Below are 27,561 nucleotides of genomic sequence, written 5' to 3' on the forward strand. Positions count from 1 at the left end.
GATCTGATTGGCTACAGAAGTCACAGCAGTGTGCATCTGCTTCTGCTTTTGGTGACCTGTCACTCCTGTCGCTGCCAGGGAAAACCGCCACTCCAAATTAATCTTGCCGAAATATGCTGAACGTTTTAATGATTTAATGTAGCCAGCAAGAGCGCTAACAGCCTCGTGCAATTACTCTCTCAGCAGCTCAGTGCAAAACACATCTTTCAGAATAACACAGGGGATTACCCGCCTAATGTTTTTTGAGTCAAACAAGATAGAGTGTAGATGTTCTGCATTTGGGAATGCAGTTATTGCTATAATTGTTATTATTACTATAATTATTATAATTATTATTAGTAGTAGTAGCAGTAGTAGTAGTAGAAACTTTCAAGAAACAAGTACAAAATATTTTATTAGTTGATTCGTGATTGTTTAAGTCAGCATTTAAAAAGAAAAAAGAGAAGTTATTTTATTCTCTTTCATTATAATAGCATTGTGTACCCCATATAATATGTTCACAATTGTGCCAATGTATAAAATTATGGTTTCCCATCAAAATACTAGCCCCTCCCCCCTCCACACAAAGCAACAAATGACAGAGGCATTGAGAGATGTCAGCTCAGCTGCTCATCTTCTAAACTGTCTGACAGAAGATATATTGCTAACTTTCTTTCCTCCATGTGCTCTTGTATGAAGTTCCCGCCCCAGGAAAACTTCTCAGGTTTTTTATTTTCCCTCAGAAAGATAATTTCCCATAGTCTTCATTGTAAATAGGACATAGGACAAAAAAGCCATTATATATTATGGCCATAAGTATGTGGACACCTGACATCCAACATCTCATCCAACATGGGCAGAGTTGGTCCTCCCTATGCTGTTATAACAACTCTACTATTCTGGGCTTTCCACTAGATGTTGGAGCATTGCTGCAGGGATTTGCCTCCATTCAGCCAGAAGAGCATTAGTGAGGTTGGGCACTGATTGGGCGTTTAGGCCTGGCTCACAGTTGGCTTTCCAATTGATCCCTAAGGTCTTTGGATGGGGTTAAAGTCAGGGCTCTGTGCAGGCCAGTCAAGTTCTTCCACAATGTTCTTGACAAAACCATTTCTATGTGGACCTCGCTGTGTGCTCGGGGGCATTGTCATTCTGAAACAGAAAAAAGCCTTCCCCAAACTGTTAGGGAATAAAAACTAAAGGGCCTAGCACAAACCCATGAACAACAGCCCCGACCAAAGGGGTGTCCAGACACTTTGGGTCACACAGTATACGCAGTGATATCTAAAATTTGCAGTGTGCCAGTGCTGACAGACCGGGATGGAATGTGTATAAATGGCCATATTATCACCCACTGAGGGGTTGGGGGTTGGGGGTGGGGGTGGGTCGGGAGTGTTCAGTTGGCAGGGCACCCCACATTGCACAATGGCAACTTCTCTGCTTGATCGAGTGCCCGTGATCTGCAGTCTCCCGCTGTGTCAATTGTGCGGTTCACTGGTGCAGCATGTTCACAGCTCGGCTGAGCCATCGCAGTCGGCCAAGAAGCAGCAGCTCATTGCGCTGCAATGGATGTGCCACCGCGTGCCTTCATCAATTTTCAGCTGACATCGCAGCAATGGGATGGGAAAGATTTTCATATGTTTCAAATCGTGCACTTTAAAACCCTTAGGCCCTGATTTACTAAGACCTGGAGCACGATAAAAAATAAAAAAAACCTTTAGGCACAAGCAAAATTAAAAACACAAACAATGATTGGTGCAAAACAAATGCCACAACCAATCTTTGTTCATACCGGTGTGTGCTAAAAGGTTTTGCACATGGTAAAAATAAATTATGCTCTTAATATCTCTTTGCTTTTATTTTTTATTTTGAAAAGTCTTCATTCAGTGGTTTCATCAGATTCATCAAGGACACCTGTTTCCTGAGTGAACTACAGTGTGATCTTGATATCACTATTGTTTATATCCCAACACAGTATCCATTAAATGATAGCCAAAAGAAATGCCTGTACAGTATTGTCAGAAACGTCCATGCAATCACATTTTGTAAGCGCGTTTTTTATCCATTGGCTATCTTGTTGCCCCGTGCATTAATGCCATCTGGATTCTATTACAAAGAGGCAATATTCTGTACAGAAATATGGTGAACCGAACCCATGCTAAATCTCTTAGATCACGAAGATAAACGTGCGTTTATTTGTGTGGGCTGCGTGCCGCTTTAGAGATAGCCATGGGAAACGATGCAGACATGTCCCTGGGAGACTTTGGGGGTACGCTTATGTGGATGAGTCCATGCCTCGCTCTAAGATCACCGCTCTCCGACTATTCACATGATCGAAACGCGCGGGTCGAGAGATTCGAGGAAAGCTTGTGATGAATAAAGGGTGACCCCTCTTGACCCGCGGCCCTCCGCAATCATCTTCGCATTAGGACAGACTTCGTAATTAAATCTCCGGCTTTTGATTGGGCCTCGCCTTGAAACAACAGAGCGATTCATTTTGTCAACGGACCCCCCCCGAGGGAACGATGCCGCGTACATCCGCAAACCGCCAAAGCAGGAAACGGCAAAAAAAAAAAAACCCTCGAATTGAGAACAGAAGCACTGGTAACATCTGGCGTTCTCCATCATACAAAGCCTAAACATATTTCAATCGCGGTGCCACCGAGGAGCGCGAAGTCTGTTTCACAACGGTTCGTTACGAATGACTGCTTTGCATAATGGTGTTGGTTTTTTTTTTTCGTTATTTTTTTGTTTTTTTTTAGGCCCGGGAAATGAAATATAATATCATTAAATAGAGATGTGCAGAACAAAGCCTCAAACATATCCATCTTCGCCATGTTTACACTTCCTGTTTCTGCAGTGCTGCCGTTGTCAGATCTGACTTATCATTGAGATGTCTGCTGTCGGAAACGGCAGAGCTTCCTCATTGATCACTCTGGGAGTCTTTTGTCAAAATACACAGATTAGCATTAGGGAACTTAGGCGTGTGCGGAATGGGAGGCATGCAGACTATTTCTGATCTGCACACAGTGACTCTGCAAGGCTTCCCTCAGATGAGATTTAAAAGAGGCAAGCACACCAATGACCAGCAGTGGCTGACGCAAAACTGCACTTAAGTAGACTTTTGTGTCATCCAAAGTACAGTACTTGCAGAGCTGTTAAACAGAAAATAAACAAAAGCAAAAACAAAATAACAATATAGTTATTTTAAGTGCCCAAATGTAGTTTTTGTCATACATATACACACACACATACAGTACATATATACATACATAAAATTTTTCTTTCTTTCTTTTTGTCTTTCTTTCCTTCCTCCCTTCTTTTGGTGGGGTGGGATGGAGAGGAGTGGTGTGTGTGTGTGTGTGTGTGGGGGGGGGGGGGTGTCAGGAGAAAAATGCAATAAAAAGGCTCCAGTGAACCCATACATGAATGCCTGGAGGCTCTGCTGGCTCGTGTCAGCTGCGTTGATTTAGGGGTTATCATGGGAACAGGAATACAGATGGCCCGAGGTGATATTTTGGGGGCCGAGCCGGTGACTTAGAACCTCGGCGACATCCTTTATCCCGGTGACACTTCACATGCCTTCGGACGTGCCCCGTTCCACCCTCCTCTGGGGGGCGAACGACCCGCCTAATTAATTTTCTATGTGCCGGGCAGCGGGCCTACAAGGCCAAGCGAGAACAATTAAGTGCTGGTACATCGTTGGTTATGGTCAAAAGCTTGACCCCCGTGTCATTTTGTTTTTTCCTCGCTGTGATTTTCATTCGTCAGCAACTCGCTCCGGCGATGGGACCTAATAATCCATAACCGCCCGGCAGCAACCAGAATCGTTAAAAGCTAAATCAGCATTTAAACACTATTTTAATAAAATACATTTCTTTCAGTTATTTTCATTTTAAATCCCTGTACCCTGTAGGTCTAACAGGTACACTGTTACTTTCTTGATACTTTTAACTCCACGACTGATCTACAGGACTGACATTGTGATCATCAATGCTTGGTACGGCCACCACTTCAAACAAGAAAGCACATTTCCATACACATATCGAATAAACGTCCCATGTGCCTATTTGTAAGATTCAAAGTCAGATTTGAATAAACTGTTTGTCACAAAGCACGCGACTCAGGTAATTCATTGAGGCGATGTCATTTTATGAATATTTCTGCAAAATTTGAAGGTTGTCTCTTTTGCACAAAATTGGTAAGTGCACACTGATGAATGTTCACTGCTGGATCCCACTGATGAAAAATTCCATACATGCAATAAATAATCACATTCAGCATAATGCCTTTTTTTTTAACCATATAGCCACTGCACTCCAGTTCAATACTAACATGTCACTTGGTTAACCAACTATTTCACAGCAAACTGTGAACTTTTTATCGTCATAATTTGATGAGATATTACGGTCAGTTTGGATACATTTCTCTTCCTTGCTCACACCTCAGTGAGCACGTGAACACTTTATTAAACAGGCATGTGGGAAAGAACCCACAAAGCACACAGGTGCGAACGGATACCTTTATCCTTTGCCTGGTATGTTTTCCCCCCCTTTAACCTGGTGTATGCTGTTTATGTTGTTGTTGTTGTTTCGTAGTCTAACGCGGTCTGGCCAATTGCGCCACAGGGCTACCGTGATTGATGATCCCGTTGCCGGGCAGCAACAGCTTGTTACGAGCGGCCCTGGAAACGGGGTGGCTGCAGTCAGGTGAACTCCAGGTGCTGGCGACTTATCACCCCACTCCCCCCGCCGCCACCGCGGGCGCCTGCGAGCGGGCGCTCCAAATAGCTTTCGCAAAAAAAAAAAAACCTGCACCTGAGCTCGATTTCGGCCGGGCCGAGAGACGGATGGATCCGGAATTCCGCGACAGAAACGCGCGCGCGAATAACGCTGGAGCGGTTCGGTGACACAACAGCTGCTTTGCTCTCCAACCTGGAAGAACGACAAATTATTCGTATTCGTGACACGCGGGTGGCGTCTGCAGCACCGACAGCTCTGCACATGTTTCTGATGCAAAAACTGTATTACGCACCAGAAGTCATCATGTCATATTTATATATACATATGCGGAGCTATTCCACACCAGACAGAAAACAGCATGCACATGTTGAAATATGCATGCCAAATCTTGGTATTATATAAACATTAAGAGTGGAAACTAGTTGCAATCTTGGATAAAATTACATGTATTACCAAGGTGATGGATCATCTGTAAGATTTAATCCTAGATTGAGGGTAATTTGAATGGGTAAAACATCCCAAATCAGTTTAAATGAATTACTGCTTAATTAAAAAGACTTAAATGAGAAAATAACAAATGAAATTAATTTAAAGAGACCTGTTTATTATGCGGGGGTAAAGCAACTGTCACCTTAATTAATTTGACGATACTCCAGACTGTGATACCAATTTATTCAAAATGAACCTTGGTATAACACTGAAAGTAGGAATATCCATTTTTAAAACATGTGTAATGCTACTAAATAAACATGAAATATTCAGGACAACCTAGTTCATAGTAATAATCATATTGCAAAAATTTACTAAACCCTTTGAATTATAAGTGGCTACTTGAGAAGAACAAACAAATTCAGTGTAGCAATTTGCAAGGTGTAATTATCAGTACTAAATCAGCGAGAAACACTTCAGAGGAAATATGTATAACTTCGAGAAACAATTGACTGCATACACATGTTTTTTCACTTTCTTATCTGCTGAAGTACATTATTGGCAATGTGCTAAATTAATTTTGAAAAACCATCCCCTTTTCCGTAGATAGTATCACTATGGGGGCAAAGCCAAGTAAAGAATCCTTAGGGAGAATCTAGACTATTAAAGTATTGGGACTAGTGAGTGAAGTGTTGTGAAATGTTATTTCACTGCGCACACTCTCCTCAAAATCATACGTTAAGCCACTGCTTCTTTCCAAATCACAGTACACAAAGCTTGAACAGACACGAATCTGAAAAAGGCACTTTAAGCCGCAGGTACCCCGTTCATTCCGGCTGACTGGATCCATCCCTCTCTGGGCATCACTAAGGCCAATTACTGGCAGATTACGTGCCAGACCTAGGGTCTCATCCAGCAGCCCAAAAGTTGTCTGTGTTTTCGTTACAGGTTTGCACTGTTCATCAATTTTGCATCAGCAAAAATGAAGCAGATCATATTCCTCACAGTGTAATGTTGGAGTGAAGGTGAAGGCACAGATGAGTGGCACTTCACCAGATTTAAGTCAGTACTACATGGGCAAAGAGTATATTCTACAGGAGAAGCCTAGTAAGTTCAATTTTGACCAGTAGAAAATTTATGATTTTTTTTTTTCCTTTCGAAAAAAACAATGACACATCCCACTACAGTTTATGTTCAAGTAAAACTGAAAAATCAAATACGCGTGCAAACTTTACAGTCAGCAAACATGTAGGCCATTCACTGATTCCCCAGGTGAAGGCCCACTGGACTGGACATGGTGGGCGAGTGCTTTCTGCACAGCACGATGCGCAAAGAGGCATTTTGCAGTGCTTGCATTTATGACCCAGTTCCCACAAACACAAAAAGTCGCAGCGAGGTCTATTAACGAGCCGTGTCAGAAATTATTAAATGAAACGGTAATGTTGTTTATAATTTCAACAGGCAGCAGAGGGTGACCTTCTCCAAGTTGGTTTTCATTCAGAGGGGGGGGGGGGTGAAAAAAAAAGAACACGAATATGGACGTTTAATTTGAATACAAATAAAGCTGTCAGAATATAAAAAAGAGCCTTTTCTCTGGTCCTATCTCGCCTTTTTCTGAAACGTGACACAATTACAATTGTCATTAAACCGAAGCGTGCGTATGAGTTATGACTAGCCAGACATGCGCACTTTGCTAAATGCAGGCCTTCAGAAAGGCTCGGGCGCAGTAAATCAAAGTGGCACCAGATTTCGTTTACAGTAATTCAGAAATGGGACTCAGAGCATTATGGGGCCTTAAATTACTTTCTCATCAAACATCTCCGGAGTTAAATATGAGGAATATTTATAGAAATGGTACATGCCAGAATAGCAAGTTTGCTGGGGTAAATTCATCATTTGGACAGGAAAAAAAAAACAGATCAGGATGCAGTACTATGCAAGTAAAAAGTAAATTGAATGTAGGGGAAGCAAAATGCAGATTTCCCTTTAAGATGGAGGTCTATTACCGCCCTTGATATAAAATTGAATGCTTCTGAAAATACCAGCAAATGCTTTCAGCATGCAAAATTCATCAAATCTCCAGAGAGCTTTATATTATTCAAAAGAAGTACTGCATGCTGAAAAAACACTTCTAAAAATAAATAAAAACTAGGTGAGCAGATGTTTTATAAATGAGGCGTAAATATGTAATGGCACATAAGAATGGACAGAACAGACACCGCATTTCTTTGGAAGGAAGACGGTATCGTATCATGTCATTGACCTAGATAATATTTCTTAAAATGTAAAATGTCCGAAACGGCATCAAAATGAAAATTCAAACATTAAAAATGATAAATTACACATGAATGAATATAATAGACATAGACAATAAAATATAATATAAACAGACAATTAATAGTATTGTCTAAAGCTAATTAAACATTTGTTTGTTGGCTTGGTTTTATAAGCAGGGAATATCATGAAATACAGATATACTGAAATGAAAAGTTAACATTATTTTCAAACGGAAGGGGTTCAGGCACATTCAGTACATACCTTTACAGATTGTTAGAGATTTTTTTTTTTAAATGAGACTGCACACAAGGGTAAGACTACTGCTCAGCCGTAAATAAACCTGTAGCTCCCGGTTGTTGTCAAAGGAATGTCTCGAACGGACTTAAATTTGGCTGGAAACGTCAGCGATATCTCCCCCAGCCCGGCGCTGAATGTAATCTGCTTAAGGCGTGTATGTCACTGAAAATCCATTTTAAATCATTAATATTTGACAACGTGCACAGCATGGAATGTGGTAAAGAGGCGTCACATATAGGTGCTATGTTACTCATCAGAAAGGAACACGGAAAGAGGTAAACCCTTCTTTGAAGCGTATATGCAAAGACCAGATTATTCACCACTGTGTTAGAGATCTCCCTGGTCTTTAGACTATACTCCATTCTCATGTTCTCATGGGATGGTACTCAACAAGTCCTGAGACCCTGGTCATAACCACTGCCTGGACCAAGTAATTCATGCGTTCGCTGGTGGTGTGGCATCTGGCGGACTTCATTTATCAAAGCAGATGCGTATGCGTCTCCGTTGTGAGCTAAGACGTGTTCTGCGATCTGAAGTCTGTTCAGTTGGCTTTTTATCTCCCCCCTCCCCCCACCCACAGGCCAGTGTGCGGTTTACGCTGTTCGAAGGCGTCAAAGTGTGAGATAAACCTGACAGATCTCATTTTTGATAGCCGCGCAGACCCTATAAAAAGGGAAAAAGATCCAAACAGCATCCTGATCTGATACTGCGCACATTAGAAATGGGGGTTGGGGGGGGGGGCATTATTGTGGTGCCACTCTTACACACAGGGACATGTTTCCCTTTCCCACAGGGCTCAGTGTACCTTAGCTGATGGCTCAAACTATGTCTCAGTGCCGTGGGGACATGGGTGATATGGGTGTTTGATAACTATTTTCATGAAATAAATGAAATAATAACTTACAAAAAATGTGTTTTTGTTTACTCAGTTTCCATTTGTGTCATATGAAACTTATGATGAATATGAACCACCACTTGTGTTTTCATGTGTATAAAACTGATACCTTCTTCAAGTAGAGAAAAGTAACCAGGCAGAGGTTCGCAGGTACCTCTATATCCACAGAATAAGCACACAACTGGAAAAAAAAAACTTCTTAATGTAATATCTAAACAAATATTTACATGGTAGGGATCTCCATTTCAAGTTAGTTTCGTAGTATACATCAGGGATATTCACATCTTAGCCTTGAGCTGCTTTTCAATCTTCCCCCTCTAATCAGGGACCGATTTACATCTGGAACACTGGGTGAGTGGGTCATACAAATCAATAATTTAACTATAAGGTAGAAAAGAAAACCAGCAGTACTTCTGGCCCAGAGCGCCATGTTTGAGCACCCCTGTTGCACGCGGTCATCGTTCTGCATTCGCGGGCGTGAACACGAGAGCGAGGAGCACGGTTACGTTTCCATAGCGATACAGAATATCCGACAGGCCGAGAGCAGCGTAGGCCGATCCGCTTAATCCTGGCGGCCGAGTATGGGTTTAAGGCGGGGGTCCGGTGTCGGGCCCTTACAGACAGCTCCGCTCGCGGCGAGGTGAGGACGCTCCGATCGATCGCAGGACGCGAGCCGTTAGCGGCGTTGCCTACACGGGCCCGCCCGTATCCAGGCCCGGCCAACCACGCTCGGCCACAATTCCAGGGATTAAGAGCTTATCTATCGTACTGTTTACTCTCCGGCGTGGCAGCGCCTCCTGCTTCCTTATCAGAAGGTCGGGGAGGGGGTGGGGGGGTGGGGCTTGGTGGTGGGATGGTGGGCGGGTAGGGAATACTGTGTTATTAATAGCCTGCACTCCAGCTGCTTATAAACAAGAATTTGTCAGCAGTGTATTTTTACAAAGCAGGGTATCTTTAAATTTAGAACGGTGATCTTGGAGCCAAAATTCTTTTAGGAACGACGGAGCAGGGATGTTCTCTGTTTGAGCTAGTATAACAAAGGTGGCAAAAATCAACACGTCTGGATACAACATGGCTGACTTTGACTGCTTTTTCAAAATATATGACAGATGCTGCATGGAAGCCGCAGAGCTTTATTAGTAATCTGTGGTTGCAGGAGATGGGTTTTGTTTTGCCCTCTGGCTTACTCGACAGCTGTAAAAAATATGTTGTACAGTAGACTTTGCAATAAATAAACAAAGCCAGATACATGAGTGATACAGCTCAGGGATGGTGAAAAACGCCTGTTCCTGTTACACTGCTATAGGATACGGAGTACAGTAGAGAATATAACATCACAGTCAAATTCCATCACTGAGTCTGCTCTGTGCTGTTCTGTAGTATGGTAACTAAAGGGAAGACCAAACACACGTTAAAATGTGTGCATATTAAAATAAAATGAAATAAAATACACAGGCTCTCACATGTCAACGGTGATGAGAAGGCTGTGACACATGGACAATATCAGTGTCATGTCCATTTGGTGGCAACTCTCCGCTGTGGATGGCGGTGCAATGATTATGAAAAATGCCCCTCCCTGCAGGATAGACGTGCTTTATCACAGGGTGAAGAAGATGATTGATTACCATTAAGTAATGATTGACATCAAGTTTGTCCTCGCAGGGCAACGTCTGACCGAGAGCGTACCAGGACAATGCGTCCCACGCCATTATGGAACCATCAGAACGCTTCGCTGTCGGAAGACTCTTGTGCTTCCATATTTCACGCACCATCATTACAGCGAGTCAGCCCTGAGCGTTCAGGCATCTTTGCGGAAAGTCATTAAATTAATGTAAATGTGAAAAGCTAATAGCCAAACGTATTTCCACGGAGGATACTGAAAATGCGCGCTAAATAAATGTTTATTCCCAGCAGCGCCATAATCTCCCGGCAGCCATCCGCTATTTCTCCTCTTAATCCGGAGAGGCATAAAGCTCTGCTGACGCATAAAGTGAAGCGGGGGGAAGGGGGGGGGGGGGGGGGGGGGGGGGGGGATCGGGGGGGCGGGGGGGGGGGGCTGTCCAGTGTGATGGAGGCACTCACACACTCTAATGTCCGCACGTTGCAACAGGAGAGCTTTTACCACAGGAGAGCTCTCATAGACTCCGCGCTAACGTCCACAAACGATTTGGGAGCCAGGGAATGCAAATGAATAGAGACTGTCCTCGAGCTGCATAAGCTCTAAACACTGATGCTACTGACGACCAACAATGTGATCAATGTTCATCGCGCATCCAATAATCTTAGCATTATTTATTTATGAGAAGCTGTCATTATTTAAAATGATACATTACAAGGTACTGTACATGACAAGAGCTCAAAAAAAAAAAAACCCACATCAAGTCAATGCCCCATCTACAGCGAGACAACAAATCAGTGCACTCACATCTCTGCGTCTAAGATTCGGATATTAAGCAATACAAATGTCCACTATATACCAACTATTCATAATCCTTTGACAGGCTCCATCTTTCCTCATGATTAAAATTATTGACCATTAAATTAATTATCCCATCAGTGGATGCCTTTCACCTCAGTTATGGTGATGAAACCATCATTGCATTTATACCATTATACTGAGAAATCAAGCATTTAGCTTTAATCAGACAGATAATGCAACCCTGTTACCTGATCTTTAATCGATAGTGGACACATTGATGAAAATATTAAAATATTCTTTTCTCAAGGTAGAAGCCTTCTCTAATACATACTAGGGGTATAAGAACGTCCTGGAGACACTCTGCAGAATTCCGTTTCATTTTGCAGAGAGATTTTCACATATCTCTCTGGACCTTGAAATTAATTCATTGCTTCAATTGCTCCTTTGGGATCACAGCTTTGAAGGGTAATTGATTAGTTATCATGGAGAACGTTCCTTTGAAATGCATTCAGATCTTAAACGGAAACATGAGTTTAGCCCCACAGATTCCAATTTATCAAAAAAGTGGAATATCAAACATAATTAACCATTGCTAAACCAAATATATTTTTCTGAACATTAGGCACATAAACTATAATTTATCTTGATCAAATCAAAGTAAAATATGCGGAAAAAGGTAACGGTAAATGTTTAAGAAAAGCATCATTTTTGCTTTATGAATTATGCAATCCATCACCCAGTTATTTTAATTTACCTTCAGTTCTACAGGCTAAAGCTAAAGCATGTGAAGAACCTTTCCAGGGGGTTCATTAAAATCAGTGGTGGCTGGGGTAGTCATTCATCCTCTTGAAGTGCTGTTCTAGTACTTGGATAGGCCCCACAGCATGGTATCTGTTGAGGCACTGTTCTAGTGCATGGACGGGCCCCACAGCATGGTATCTGTTAAAGCACTGGTCTAGTATGAGAATAAGACCCATGGTCTGGTATCTGTTAAAGCACTGTTCTAGTACTTGGATAGGCCCCACAGCATGCTATCTGTTAAAGCACTGGTCTAGTATGAGAATAGGACCCATGGTCTGGTATCTGTTAAAGCACTGTTCTAGTACTTGGATAGGCCCCACAGCATGCTATCTGTTAAAGCACTGGTCTAGTATGAGGATGGGCCTCATGGTCTGGTATCTGTTAAAGCACTGTTCTAGTACTTGGATAGGCCCCACAGCATGCTATCTGTTAAAGCACTGGTCTAGTATGAGGATGGGCCTCATGGTTTGGTATCTGTTAAAGCAATGTTCTAATATGAGAATAGGACCCATGGTTTGGTATCTGTTAAAGCAATGTTCTAGTATGAGAATAGGACCCATGGTTTGGTATATGTTAAAGCAATGTTCTAGTATGAGGATGGGCCTCATCGTTTGGTATCTGTTAAAGGACTGTTCTGCGGCATGGGCCCCATGATCTAGTAAATATTGCAAGACAGAAGATATATTCATTCATCAATTATTAGTAAACAACATAATATAATGTCTTATGTGTTGGACTTAGCAAAACATGTAATATAAGTAAATTAATTCAACACAGCTTATCTATTATTGATGTTCTAGATAGATAATATATGTTTCATTTATAAGTTGTTATGCAATCTTATGGAAATCTGGCAAGTTCATATTGAACAGGTGATATACAAATTCAAGATCAAAGCCCTGAAAAAAAAAAAATATATGCAATCCTCGTGCATTGTAGCTAAAAAACAAAGATGGTAAATCCCATTGTTTTCCAGGAGTTCTCAGGTCAGGCATGATTGTGGTATTAACACAGACAATTCTTAAAACCTTCATATGCATTTTTATAGAGAGTTGTCATAAAAAATACTGCCAGAACATTGGGCTTTACATAAACAATTTCAATTTGCTGGGAGGCATTTTGGATCCTCCTTAATTTTTCAAGGTAGGTGCCACAATTTAACAGACATTTCTATCTTGACTTGATAAATCTCACAATCTTCCTGCCTTGCCACAGTGAAGTAATTTATTTTTCATCTCTCCGAGGTGTATTTTCAGTTAATATTTCATTTTTTTCATTCCTCTTGACAAAACATGCCACAAGGGATAATGTAGACTAAAAGTTCTGCACTGCCACCATAAAAAGAACCTTCTTCCTTGTCTCTCAAGCAGATATTAAAAAAATATATTTATTTATAAATATTTATCTGGCGGAAGATTAAACTTGAACGTTAATTGATATTTCTTTCTTTTTATGGCTAGCCATACGAATAAACAACACTAACAAAAGTTAGTAATGTTTAGGATTTTTTTCTTTAATAAATCTCTAAGAAATCACTCTAGGGTTGTGTTATTGTAAATGGCATTTATTATAATATAAAGTTTTCAAAAATCTTCCCTTACTCATCTTTTCAGCATCCAGACCTTGTCATTTTTAAATACTCGCCCTGCTTGTTTTATACAAATAAGAGCTTTGAAGAGATAGAAGCTTTGGAACATTAGTAGCCTTGTATTCACATATACGTTGCATTTTATGCCAATGTAAATGCATAACCTAAATGTCCATAAATTTGTATATTTATACAAACCATCGTCTAAATGGAAATATGCCAGAGAGCAGTTCAGCTATGTAGGTGTGTCAAGCTGTTCTTCTATAGATTTACATTGCAATCTCCCCTTCACAAAAATGTTTTCTGTCTATTTTGAGAGTTCACAGGGAGCCACCATGTCCTTTATTTCCATAACGGAACACAATTTAATCAATACAATGAAACTTAGATGCATAAAATAATAAAAATTGGGGTAAAAAAAAAATATGGAGGCTATTCAATACGAGATTTTCTTTTATAATCCTGGAACACTCCGTCCACCACCATCATCGGAGACATCGTCTGGGACAACTGAGAATACATGTCCCCAAACTATTATCTTGTCATTCACAACCACTCCCAGTCTCCCGCTGTATCGCAAGACGATAATACACTATCACATAGTATTCACTATCACAAAGCCCAGTGACACCCAACAAACAGAATACAAATCTACACACTGGGCAATGCAATAGACCCATGCAGTTCAAAGGCACAATCTGGGCAGTTTTAGAATGTAGATTTGTACAAAATGATATAAAGCATGTAGCATACATTACTTTTTTAAACCCGCAACTTCTCAATGGTGACCATGACTATATTTACTGCAATGCAAACTTACTTCCGATTCCCGTCACTTGCCAAGACCTATTTTAATGTTCAAGTGGTTCTATGCATCATTGATGTGCTGTTATATGCTATGCATGAAAATTCTGTTTGTCTTATAAAAGAACTATGTGTCATTGGGAGAACAGACATGTGTGTGTGTGTGTGTGTGTGTTTGTGCGTGGTTGGGGGGGGGGGTGTTGGGAGTAATTACTGTACTCTCAGTCATACTCATATGTCAGGCTAGGTTTTGTAAACAGTGACTCTGTCAGAGAGATAAAACAATCCGACTGGTTTCAGGATTTTGTATATTATTGCAAACATTTTCATATTTTATTTCACATGTTTAAATCTCCTGGTATTTGATTGCAGGTGGGTTGAATAAACTGCTAAACATTACGACATGAAACCTATTGGCAATAATGTGAATCAAACATGACCTTTATATATGAAGCCCCACTAAGACAACATCAGGACTAACATCACCACCATAATTTTATTTATTAGCTGCATAAATCTTATCTAAAATGGGTGAAAAAAAGTACATTCATTTTCAAAATATTGGATTATATTACGTGATGTTCATTTTGCAGAAGCCTTTATTCAGAGTGACTTACAAAAGCAGAGAACATCATTGCTAGTCTCAGGCACAGAAGGACCATTTATAATCAGTTTGTGTAAAGTTAGCCAACCAAGCCAACAATTAGTACTGTATGCAAAAGTAATTACCTCCACGCAGCTAAACTATCTTTACACAGCTATACCAATAATGTTATTATCCCAAATAGAGGCGGCTTCTGGCATAAACAATCCGTGCAGTCATTTATATCGGATTTATTTCGTTTAAGTGGGTTTATGTTATAATTTATTTTAATTTATTAATTTATTTTAGAGCCGCAACAACGTTCTTGTCTTAGCGCCACCCAAACCACAGGGCCAGCTCTGATCCTAAAAGGAAATCCCAAAAGAAAGAAAGAGTAAGAGAGCCAAACAGAGTCAGGAAAGCTATGGAACATTTCTGTATGGGCCTTCAGCGTACATTGGAAGATGGCGGTAGGTTGGGGTTCTGTTGTCCTGACTACGCTATGATCCTCTTTCTACCACTGGGAGATCAGAACAGACCAGAGGTATCCCTTCAACTGCCTGATACTGTACGGTAGAGCCAAGGTTTTTAATTTGATGCGAGCCAATACCAATAGCCAGTGGATTGAGAAGAGAAGGGGAATGAACTGTCAAAAAAGTGTACACTTTAAAATATGCCTGTACTGAACTTTCCATTTAATCTAATGCAAACCCAAATCCAGCAGGAACCCGCTCATGCAAACCCTCTGAATCTGAGACAAACCTACAAAAATTGAGCAGACATACAAAATATGGGAAAGAAATGAACAAAATAAGAATATCTGGTAAAATCTGGCATAATAAATAATACTTATACATTAGTAAGCCTTTTCATAACCCATTCACAGAAAAAATATATCTGTAGAAACTGTGATGAAATATGTAACATTTAAAGTTTGATTTCCAAGCAATCCAGATACGTTCAGAGAATATACCAAAGTGCTACTCAGTGCACACTGATTTAAGTGTCTTAATTCACCATGCACAAACAACAAAAGGTTTTCTGATGCTACCTTTATAAATATCTCCACAGATTATGACACATTGATGAGTTTCCTAGAACCTGTCATTCAAGTCTCCATTTGAGTTCCTTCATCCACTTAATGTAAGCCCCCAACAGTGTGCATCAGTATGCTTGGTCAGAACATACATTATCCATCCATCCATCCATCCATCCATTATCTATACCCTCTTATCCTGGGCAGGGTCCATACATTATCTATACCCGCTTATCCTGGGCAGGGTCCATACATTATCTATACCCGCTTATCCTGGGCAGGGTCGCGGGGGGTGTTGGAGCCTATCCCAGCATGCACTGGGGGAGAGGCAGGAAGAACATACATTGCACGAGACTGAAAGTGTGCTTCAGTATTTCTGTCCGTCATCTGAGAGGCAGAGCTGCGGTTTCTCCAGGTCCCACGCTGTCACGTCCTCTTTCCCACACCGTGGGTTAGCCAGACAAGGAGTGATATTTCATGATTTATTAAAGCCATAAGAGGGCTAACTTTCTATTTCTGCACCATGATTTTATGTTTTCATAAAATAACTTGGGCAAGGTAGGCTTCCAACAGTTGACTTCTCTTCTCTTTTTTTCTTCTTCTTCTTTTGTTCAGCCACCGCGCTTCACGGTCCTCCATTTGCCACGGCCATTTGCATAAATCACAGACAAAGAGCGCATCCCGTGAAAACACTACTGGAGAGCTTCTCAGCGGGATCCGAACAGGGCCGTCAGTCAAAAGCTCAGCTGCTCAAAGCAGCCACCGTCACCTTTTATGGGCAATTTGATCATTTGTGATGCCCATTGCAGTGAAAATTGCCCGTGTGGAAATGTAATATTGTCACTGGCTGTCAGTTATTTCGCTCGGAAAAACCTGTGGCACTGGCCAGAACCGGCAGAATTTAATTTTGCGATCGATTAAAAAATAAAAAAAACGCGGAAATTACACGGCTCTCAAAATGGTACAATGTGCTTAATATTCCAATGTTTTCTTTTCTGCACAGACAATACAGCCAAAGATCTGTTATGGCTTATTATGACTGAAGAAGCCTTTGCTTCAGAGGACAGCCCTCCAGAGCTTTCCTCATTTTGTAGAAGTTATACAAAAAAAACAAGAGGCTACAAATTCAGCAATGACTCCAAATTTGAAGAAAAGGAAGAAAGGAAAGGGTTTAACTGATGTAATGCTGAGAGTATGATAATTTCAGCCATTACACTGTGACATCAGAACCTAAAAAAGTAAAGGCAGTGTCAAAATGGTTCCTTAATGGCATCAACTGCCTATTTTAACTTGTGGAAACTACCCACTGGAATGAATGGCAAGCTCTTTAATGCAAAATCAATTTTAATTCTACTTCTTTGGTTGCGTTCCAGTGAATGAAAAAAAAAAACCCAAAAACAAATCCAGGCAGATTGTGAGAGAACGTAGACATATACTGGGCCGTTTTATTAATTTCTGTTTGCTTCTGTGCATTCAGACCCTGCTATTGATTTTCATTTGAGGGAAATCAAGACTGGTTTCCAACTTCAGCCACAGCTTTTTTATTTATTTTGTGCACTTTAGTTGGTCAGTCTAGTGCTTTCTGTGTAAATACAGGCAACGTGAAGTACAGAAAACAAATAAACTGATTTCAGTGTTAATTCAGCTCTAAGAGGGTTAATATGGTGGAGATCGAATCTACTCTGAGTAAAATACACTATCAGAGTTGATTTAACACTGAGCAGTGTAAAGAGGCATCAGTGAACCATGAGGTATGCACAGTGAGATGCAGTACACTATATTTATGGAGACGTACTCGAAGATCGGACATCTCTGGCCAGAATCAATATCACTTTGGCGTGATTTAATATGGAATTATTACAGTACACAAAGTAGATAGCTAAAACCACAAGCCACTCCTCGGTACCACCGTGATTCAACTTCCCATCCTCTCAAATGTTGACATAAAATTATCTTAAAAGAGGCAAGTGTTTGCATAGGGCTTACTGAATATCTGCAGTAGGTAAGTAACAGCATTTGTTGACAGACTAGAAGTGGATGAAAAATTGTAAATGCACACACACACATATATAATGAAAATATATGTTTATTTATTTATTTTTTAGTTCTGGCCAAATAATTTCTTAAATCCACCCTACTTGACTACACAAACACATATTTTATTTAAGTAGACTACATCGGCATCCAATTAAAATCAGTAAAAAGCTAAAGGATACTCCCATCTGTTTCCCCACACAGGTACAAGAAAATGCATGCAGTATGCACAAATACACGCACACACAGCAACTGTATATCTATTGCAGAAGACAGTCCAAACTGCAGGGATCAACTTATGTGGAATGACCTTAAAATAATGTTATTTAGGTTTTCCATGGGAAAGACCCCAAATCACATGATTTAAATTAATCAGTTAAGGACACCCATAGTTTATTCCGAATTCACAATTAATGCCGGCCAACTGACGGGTAAATTGTATCAATACTTCAAGTTCTGAATCTCTTTACGAGGTTAAGTAGTCTTAAGGAAAGGTACTGTGCCTTAAATTGATTTTTTTTTCCCACTTAACTTCGAGTCTGCAACGTTTAGACAAATAAGCCTTTCTTTCAGTGAAGTCATTACATGGACAAATGTTTAATTAAGCAATCGCTCTGGTGCAATCTCAATAATTCAACATCTGAATGTGGGCCAAGTTAACATCTTCCTTCGTGGTAAATCCAGTGCGCTGAGGGAAAGGATAATTCAGCTGTTCTTAACTCGTTCAGATTTAACACAAGAGGGACGGCGAGGTTCCCAACTCCCACCCACTGCCATCATATCCCTGCCAAAGTAAATTTAGCTCTTAATTGGCAATGCTTGGAATGCGCTTCCCAGGGACAAGTGAGAACAACCCAAAGGAACAACTCCAACTTTTTTTTTTTTAATAACATGTCAAAATAAATAAATAAACAAAACATGAAAAAATAATAACCTGCCATTTACACTCAGTAGTCATCCCTGCTCTGCGTATATATTCCAGAAACACAAGAGAATAATCTATTCTTGTGCGTGAGAGCCATCATTGTTCACCAAGTACCAAACACAGACATGAATGCGATCTATGTATGATAAAATAACAAATACATCCTTTGTTGAATAATGCTGTTGTGCTCCTTAGAAATGTGTTCTGCCTGGGCTGCTCAAGTGTTAATCTAGTCGCATGAACGTCTATGGCCTGTTTCAAGTCATGTGACTGTTCTGCGTATTAGCACAGGTTACAGTAGATGGAGCTACAAGGAAAGAAAATGAAAGGTAAAGATTAATTCACGGCAGATTATTCAGGAATGATGCCAGCTGCAGCTCTATTCCACGCAAGACCTGTGCGGTCAATAGTTTTTATTGATTGAAATAAATTACCAACCGAATGATAACTGGTGTTATCAGTCAACTAAAAACCAATGGAAAAAAAAGAACAATGAGCATTTTCGCAGCACCAACATTGTGACATAGGCGTAGATTTCGGGGGGGGGGGGGGACGCAGGGGATACGTCCCCCTCAATGTTTAGAACACGTGCATTTGTCCCCCCCCAATAAAAACATGAAAGAAGCAGAGGACTTTAAAATTGATGCAGAAAAGGCACAAATTGGTGTATTAAAATTCACCAGAATGCAGGAAATGAAGTGTTTGACGCTCAAAATTTCCTGGGGGAGGAGCCCCAGACCAGCCGCTTAATGTGTCCCCCCTCCCAATGTTCAAACGAAACCTACTCCACTGCATTGAGATCGAAGCCAAACATCACTGACGTACTACAGCTAGAGGATCTCACCTTGCCTGTCAGGCTCTTTGTCAAGGAAGGAGCGGCCTGTGAAGGCGCAAACCTAAAAAACATTCAGTTAGTTAAAGATGGCGGGAGAGATTCTGAGGCGCGCGGACGGGATCTCGCGGCCGACCCGCGTTTAGTCGACGACCGCACTTTTTTACACCCATGAGCGCGTGCAGGTGCGTCTGCGTCCGCTCCTGATTTTGGGCCTTCGCCCATAACGGCCGCCCGCTAACGTCCGCGAATTCCCCCGAGCCAACTGACGTTTGTGGGTAATCTGCCCGAGCTTGTCGCCTCCGTCGCGAAGACGCTTCGTCAAGATTTCTCTCCTCACTTCAGGGCATTCGGTCATAAAAAAAAAGCAGCTTGTCAAAAAAATAAAAAAAACTGCTGTAATTGCTCCCCGAAGGTGGGTTCTGATAACCGGCCATTATCGTCTACCTCAAAGTTAAGATCTTCCAAGTGTCATCTGAAATGAGAGCAATATCCAATTCAAAGTCACATTCATCTCCATAACAACCGACGGCAAGGCATAGCAAAAATAGTGCTCCTCACTGTTCCACGAACATAAGTTTGCTCCTGTCTTGAAATGAAATGTTCACTACACCTTATGTGAAACCTTCATGTCCTACTCACTCCAAAATGTAAAAGGTATTATAGGTCTGGATATAGTAGAATTTTATTTAATTTTGTCTTCCAAATAAAAGCAAATGTTTCGTAAATTTAATGGATGCATATTATAGTCCAGTACAAATGCGCACTACCTAGCAAACACGTACTGTTGTACAGAAAACAGCCTGTTTGCCACGGGCCTACGACAGTAGGTTCACCTGCCTCTCTTATTACATAAACAAAGCTCATATACATTTATTTTCCGAAAGATAATGAGCTTTTTTTATGACAGATTTATAAGCGGATGTGTCTGCCAGGCAGGGAGGACCCATGCAAGGGAATCCTATTATCTGAGTTGCTGAAGAAGGATTCGCAGACATAATTATCATGGATGATTCAACTTGGTATGGTAATTACAGTATTACAATAAATGGGAAAAATGGAAGAAAGTGACCTAAAAAATTATTCTGCCAGAACAAAGATGAGTGTAATTTCTGGAAACGGCTTTCTGCGAGCTTTCTCCCCCTTCACTAAAGACAGTGCAGAGCTTCGGAGGGGGGAAGTCACAACACATCAAATCCGGCTTTAACCTCATGAATAATCCAGGCACTCGTTGGAATTAATGAGATCTCTTATCACTCTTTGTAAACATTGAAACAGCTTCCAACTACAAATCTGCTTGTGTCAAAAGTTATAAATCATCTAAATATTATATTGTCTGTATCAAAAGTGGAAATACATAGTTATTGGCCATTATCTACATGGGACACAATTGCAAAAGGTGTTCAAGCAGGTGTTCCAAAACATGTTTTTGCCAAAATATTTACATGAATATTCAATGCAGGTAAAAGATAAACGTACCAACCTATTGTAGTTAATATTTTCTGCGCTGGCAAACTTATGAGATTTAGTCAACAAAGGAGCTAACCAGCTCCCCAAAAAGTAGGTTGCTTCAACCTCTCCCAGAAACCTCACATTAAAATGTGATAGCACACTGAAACAAGAGGGATAAGGCGACACTGGCTTGCAGCGGCGCTTGCTGACTCTTCATGTATAATATCTACCAAACCTGCCCATTTTCCACCACTCAGTCTGCCCACCCGCAGTGCAGAAGCTCCACCCCCCCCCCCCCCCCCCCCCCCTTCGCAATTGTAACTTTATCTGACCACTTGAAATCACCCAGAACAGCGGCTGAACCAGACTCCCCTCTCTGTGCCTATCCTCATTTCCTCTCCAATTCTTCCCCCTCCATTTTCTGCAAACTGTGGGACAGCTTCCATGTCAGAATTGTAGTTCTGTAGGTACCACGGTCTGAGTCGCATCACCCTTTACAGACACACACGCCCACAGTCTGTGCCATAGCACTGAAACTGAAAAAAGTCCTCTGAATCAGCTCCAAGCTTATTAAATCTTGGCTGGTTTATGCTGTGCTATTTTCTATAGAGGTTTTAAAGCCAGTAATACATTGCAGGCAGTAGCATAATGCAAATGTGCCACTTTTTCCCACACACTAAATTGTTTACATTTTAGTTAAAACTGAACTCATTCTGCAAACAAGGAATAATGTTCTAGAATAGGAAGTTTAGTTGTTTAAAGCCACATTTATGGCTCAATGTGATCCCCTTTCAGTTGAAAACACATCATTATTTCACCACATTACAATCAAAAATGACACAATTATCTTCCTCCAAGAAAAAAAAGAAAATTGAATAAATCCGAGGTTGAAATGCTACTTATCATGCTTCTGCAACGCTAATCAAAAGGTCTTGCTTAATTAAATGGTCAAAACCTTTTTGTGTACAGATTTAAAACATGTCACATTGTCAAACTTTCTTTTGTTAAGCCAGCAACTTGTGGTTCTGCTTCGTGCGGCTGTATGTACTGTAAGGCTTTGGTTGAAATGTGGGACCAAGCAGAAATCGTTTGTCAACTGTGACAGAATCGTGGACTCCTCTAAAGTGTGAACTGATGTACACTGTCTCCCTCTCTTTTGAGAATGAACTCTTTTGTTGATCTGGTTTGAGCAGCTGATGAAACATGGATTTTTCAGCCTCTTCCTCAATCTCGGCATGAATACCGCGTATCTGACTACAAATCTCCCGTAGTTCATAACACTGTCTGCTCTACTTGCACTGGAGAAAGAAAGACATGACTTGAAAAGACCCTGTTCCACCAAAGGTGTGCGTGTGCATGTGTGTGCGTATCTGTGTGTGTGTGTGTGTGTGTGCGTGCATTGACTTCTACGTTCTTGAATAACACTGTGGAGAAGGCCGGTTAATACTCTGTTTTTTTGAAAATCAACCGACTTTGAGGTCAGATGTGCATTCTTCATAAATACATTTTTTGTTTGCCTTTGGTTTTGCTTTCTGTATGCATTATGCAGGGAAGCCTGGAATTCTGCATGCAGACTGAATCATGTATACGATCCCTTTTGCAGCTCAATATCCATTTCAGATGTTGTCTTCTGCGGTGTCGCACGCGAGCTATGTTGCGTAACACAGGAACTAAAGGTAGCTTCTAAGTGCATTTACAGACCGTGAGTGCACTATTGCAGGGGAACCTGACTGCGTTAGACATTCTACACCCTGTCAACAGAAGAATTAAGGGACTGGCTCTAAAGAGGATGTCTGGGAGATACCGTGAGCACTGGTGGAGACCGCATCCTATTGAATTCTATTATGTACCACTGTCAGATGAGAAACTGAATATACAATAATACACTCACTAATAATACAATAAGGCCCAATTAAAGTAAGTATGAATTTTATTTTCATCAAAGAAAAAAAAAGTGACATGTGCATAGTAATAATACTCCAGTGAATTAATTACTGGCACACTTATTTTCTTGAACACACAGTTGGGTTATCAGCAATTCCCATAGCACTTGAAATAATTCATATCTCATTTTGTGTTGATAAAATATATCTTAATTAATGATGCAGTTTGAGGTGATCTGTTAGAATGAGGAATTTCAACATCAGGAAGATTGTAGTTCCCATTTCTTTAGGGGAAAAAAAAAATCCATTCTGAACAGCTTTCTCTAATGTAAAATGTCTACAGCCTGGTCTTCTAATCGTCAGGAGCCAGCATTCTCTTTCTCATCAGATTAGCTTCTTAACATTTGTCAGTGAGATTTAAAGGGAAATCGATCTCTTAGGCTGAAATCACAAGACCTCGGTAAGGATATGGTGAATACCATGGCCATGCCAGCCTGGCTATGGACTGTAATGCAGAATTCCAATATATTTAAGCCATTTTCCCATCTCTCTTTTAAAACATATTTGTGAAGTACTTAATTATCTTAAACAAAATACAATCCCAGTTCAATTCCCAACTGCATAGATAAAAATTTTAAAAATGTTATCATCCATCCATTATCTTTATCTGCTTATCCTGGTCAGGGTCGTGCTGGAGCCTATCCCAGTGTGCATTGGGGAGGCAGGAATACACCCTGGACAGCTTGCCAATCTATTGCAGGGCACACACACCATTCACTCACCAGTTACTCGTGCATTCATACCTATGGGCAATTTAGAGTCCCAAATTAGCCAAAATATCATCGTACTACATCGTGTATAACATAAATGTTGTCATGTTGGAAAGGGTCACATTTGTATACATTTGTATATATAGGTAAACAAAAGAACTGCGAAATATAAATAAAAACGTAACTGTATTACAACAGGCATGTCATCAAACACATTTTTTTGTCATAGGGGACCACGCACAGACGGGGCGAAGATGAATTTGAGTTTAGGGCGCCTCTCTAAGAGCCGAAAAGCTTTCAGCGACGCGTCCGGACACGGAGAGATATCGGTGCACGGTCTAACAGCCAACAAATCTGAAATGGGGTTTTTTATTCTCCGAAAGTCTATCCATGAAATATAAAGTTATTGGCAGAGTGCTGTTGGCAGGAAGTTAGAAACAGCGCTCTACAGCGTCCGCGCTGTTGAAAGGGGTGCGGGGGCTGTCGGGTTTACGGGGCTGAATGAGGGGCCGGAGCCCTGCGTTTCTGTCGACTCCAGCAGGATTCGGACCCCATCGCCTCCCGCTACCCTGTCACCGAAATCAGAGCAATGTTCCGAGGCCGAGCAAACTGCCTTCCTGTCGTGGAATGGGTCAGTATTTCTCACGCGCGGTACACTTTTAAGATAATGTAAACCGGAATGGAAGAACGTATTCGGTATTATATTTATGGAGTGTTGTTTTGGGGGGTGGGAGAAAAAAAAAAAAAAAAAAAAAAATTCTAGGCTCATCACCTGTGAGGTTTCTGAAGAGTTGTATTCCAGCTGAATTTATTCAAGACAAATTTAAATGTGTTCTTGTGGGAGAAAAAGATTCAGTTTCAGAATTCATTAAGCGAAGCAATACATTACTTATTTACATTCTTCTTATAGACATTCCCTTTGGTGAGACTGATAATTGCTATGGAGAGAGACATTTTTGCTCTGTTGAGAGTAACCATGGAGACAAATGCTTATAAAGTGCCTTGACATCGATTTGGCCAATTCTGTTGACAAATCGATCCCACCCTTATTCAAATCAGAACTCTTGCCTCGCTGAAAATAATGCTTTGAGCCTGTGGCTTCTGATGTCTTTCAAATTCCTGTCGTCTCCTAAATGCTCGCAAACATTAACATATCGTTGTTCTTTTTGTCAACATACAGGGTGTCTGGTACATTGAGGTCTCAGACTCTCTCTGTACATTACCAATGACTAAAGTGGAAACCTGTCTATGCTTGGAGGCAATGATCAAATCTAAATTGAATAGCGTATTTGCAAATGTGTCAACAAAGATTGAAAACAAAACCATAATACAGAGCGCCAAGTACACTCTGTAACACTGAATACCGTAAAATTATGAGAAACAGTGGAACGTAAGCATTTTAAGGCATACAGATTTGACAGAATGAAACTGAACCAAACAAAAGAGGCGTAGGTGATAACTTCAAAGCCTCATCAATTTGCGGGCACACAACTGTCATTTGGACCCGCTCATGAAACAGAAAATGAGGCGAGCGACTGCAGTGAACACTTTCTTTCTATGGTTTCTATTGCTTTGGCTGCGATGTGAGGCCTTGTATTAGAATTCATTGTGTTTGTATGAGTCAATTCTGTGTGTGTGTGTGTGTGTGGCATTTTCGAATAAAATGAAAATGAGTCCCATCAAAATTTAAAATTGTGATCACATTCTACCCGTGCTTGAAAGAGCAAGCTGGAGCGTTCCTAGTTTCTCTTTTTTCTGTTTATTTAATACCGCAACTGACACTGGCACATCGGAAGATTATTTTATCACACTCTTTACATCCCACTGGTCCTTTATTTAATCAAATATCCAATATTAACACCTCCCAGAAGTTCTGCTTGCCTTATTTCTCTCCCTGTCTCTATTTCTGTCTCAATCTCTACTTCGATCCCTCTCAATACAGGAGAATGAATTATACAAACTGGGAAATCTATATTTTTCGATGTAAAAAATCACATACAGTACTTCAACCATCTTTTCCTCTTCCGGATTCATGATATGATGGGAACTCATAATTCTAATGTCAATCATTGAATATAGAATATCCAATATTGTCTAAATTATTATGAACTGTTGCTTGAATATGTGTTTCACGGCTCAAACATTGCAATTTTCCAGTGCTCCAACCATATCGGCAATCGCTAAGGGATATTCTAGAGGGAATAGCATCACTCAAATGGATTTAGCATTAATTTAACCCTTCAATGCCCACATTGTACACAACAGTGCTGGAACACAACTGTGTTTTTTTAAAGACACATGTCGTTTTCTGGGTTTGAACTCTCTTAACCTAGCCATACCTATTATTCATTCTCAAAACACATTTTGTTCTCAAACTAATTGCATGTTTTTTCATTAATTTATCTGTGCTAACCCCAACAAGCAAAGTCAGTCAGGCTGGTTTAGCCGAAACCACTTATTGTGGCAATCTTTTTGAAAAGGACAGCAAACTATTTATTTACGCACATTGTACATCCCTAATTCAACATGTACATGTAGTATGAAAATAGTCATGGTCCTAACAAAGTATGAAAAAGGAAATATGGGCAAATATTTTCTTCTGTATCCAGAAATAGACAGATATAGTTTCAGCCACACATTAATAATGGGATCCACGTCAATCATATTCATGCAGTATGAACTGTAATTTGCGCAGCACCTTACTAATATTAAAACACTGAAAGACAAAATAAACGTGCAGGCAGTCCTACCCGGAGATTGAAGGTGTGAAAGTCAAAGTGGCATACTCTCTCCTGAGACCTGCAGTCGAAAATAAGACAGTAAGTTACGTACATTCATTTAATGTTGGACAAATGAATCATTGACAATACAATGGTGAAGCCAAGTCATTAGACATTTCTGGACTGCTGTGCTGGTAGCAGGGGTTCACAGTGAGGGGAATAGGGGAACTGACTACCCTGGGCAAAGGGAGGGGTCTACAATTTTAAGGGTGGCTAATGAGACTGCATATACACAGGGCACAGAATTTTGTGCTACACACCTGGCTGGTAGTGAAGGTTTTATTCATTCAAGAGCCAAGAATCAGTAATACAATCAGATCAACTGAATTTGATCAGGTGCAACAGTGTAAGGGGATCACACATACAAACACACACATACACACAAACACACACTCCCATATATAATATATTATAATTTTCATATTTACAATTCAAAATTCAAACTCAAGGAAGTGATCGAGCATTAAAGGAAGGGTGTTTATGTTCCTTATGTTCCGTCACCACAGGTCGAGGGGGCAGGATATCGCTGTCAAAACATGAAACACCTCAAAAGAAGGCTTCATGCTGCGTCAAAAACATCTCTGAGTAAAAAAAACAAATGTCAGCCCTCATCAGAGAAACGGAAAGACCTCCGGGAAATCATCTTGTTTGTCAGAAGGTACAATGTGTATATGCTGCTAGTCACAGAGATACTTGACCTGGGGACTCTAACAGAAAGCATGAAGCAATTTAGCATGCATATATATTGTAATGTGGTAATGATACATAAAAAATGACAGAAGTGTGCTTATGTTTGCACCCTGCAGAGGTTGTATTACCTTATTTTCACTCAGAGATTAAAGAAAAATGTTATTTCACCAGTGGCACCCGAGCTTTTGCCTGCCACTGCATATCAGATAATAGATCAGAAATCCTACATTTAACATGACTTGCAAAGGCACAGCATCGTCTATAATCTTTTCCCTTGTGTGCGTGTGCATATCCACGGAGGGCCGTGATCCCAGGGAAGAGGCGGGGACAGGGGCGGGGCAGCTTTCG

At 40.7% G+C, this 27,561-nt stretch overlaps 1 protein-coding gene across 1 annotated transcript in view; it reads right to left on the reverse strand.

Annotated features, from left to right (window-relative positions):
* The window catches only part of LOC118232176 (receptor-type tyrosine-protein phosphatase delta), a 234,927-nt gene extending 208,385 nt beyond the window's left edge, over positions 1-26,542 (reverse strand). The window contains exon 1 of the mRNA XM_035426883.1: positions 26,494-26,542. The gene's annotated coding sequence lies outside the window, so the exon portion shown is untranslated. The remainder of the gene's footprint in view (positions 1-26,493) is intronic.
* Between the last annotated feature and the right edge of the window lie 1,019 nt (positions 26,543-27,561).

The sequence above is a fragment of the Anguilla anguilla genome, chromosome 7 (genome assembly GCF_013347855.1).
Source record: "Anguilla anguilla isolate fAngAng1 chromosome 7, fAngAng1.pri, whole genome shotgun sequence".
NCBI classification, from domain to species: domain Eukaryota; kingdom Metazoa; phylum Chordata; class Actinopteri; order Anguilliformes; family Anguillidae; genus Anguilla; species Anguilla anguilla.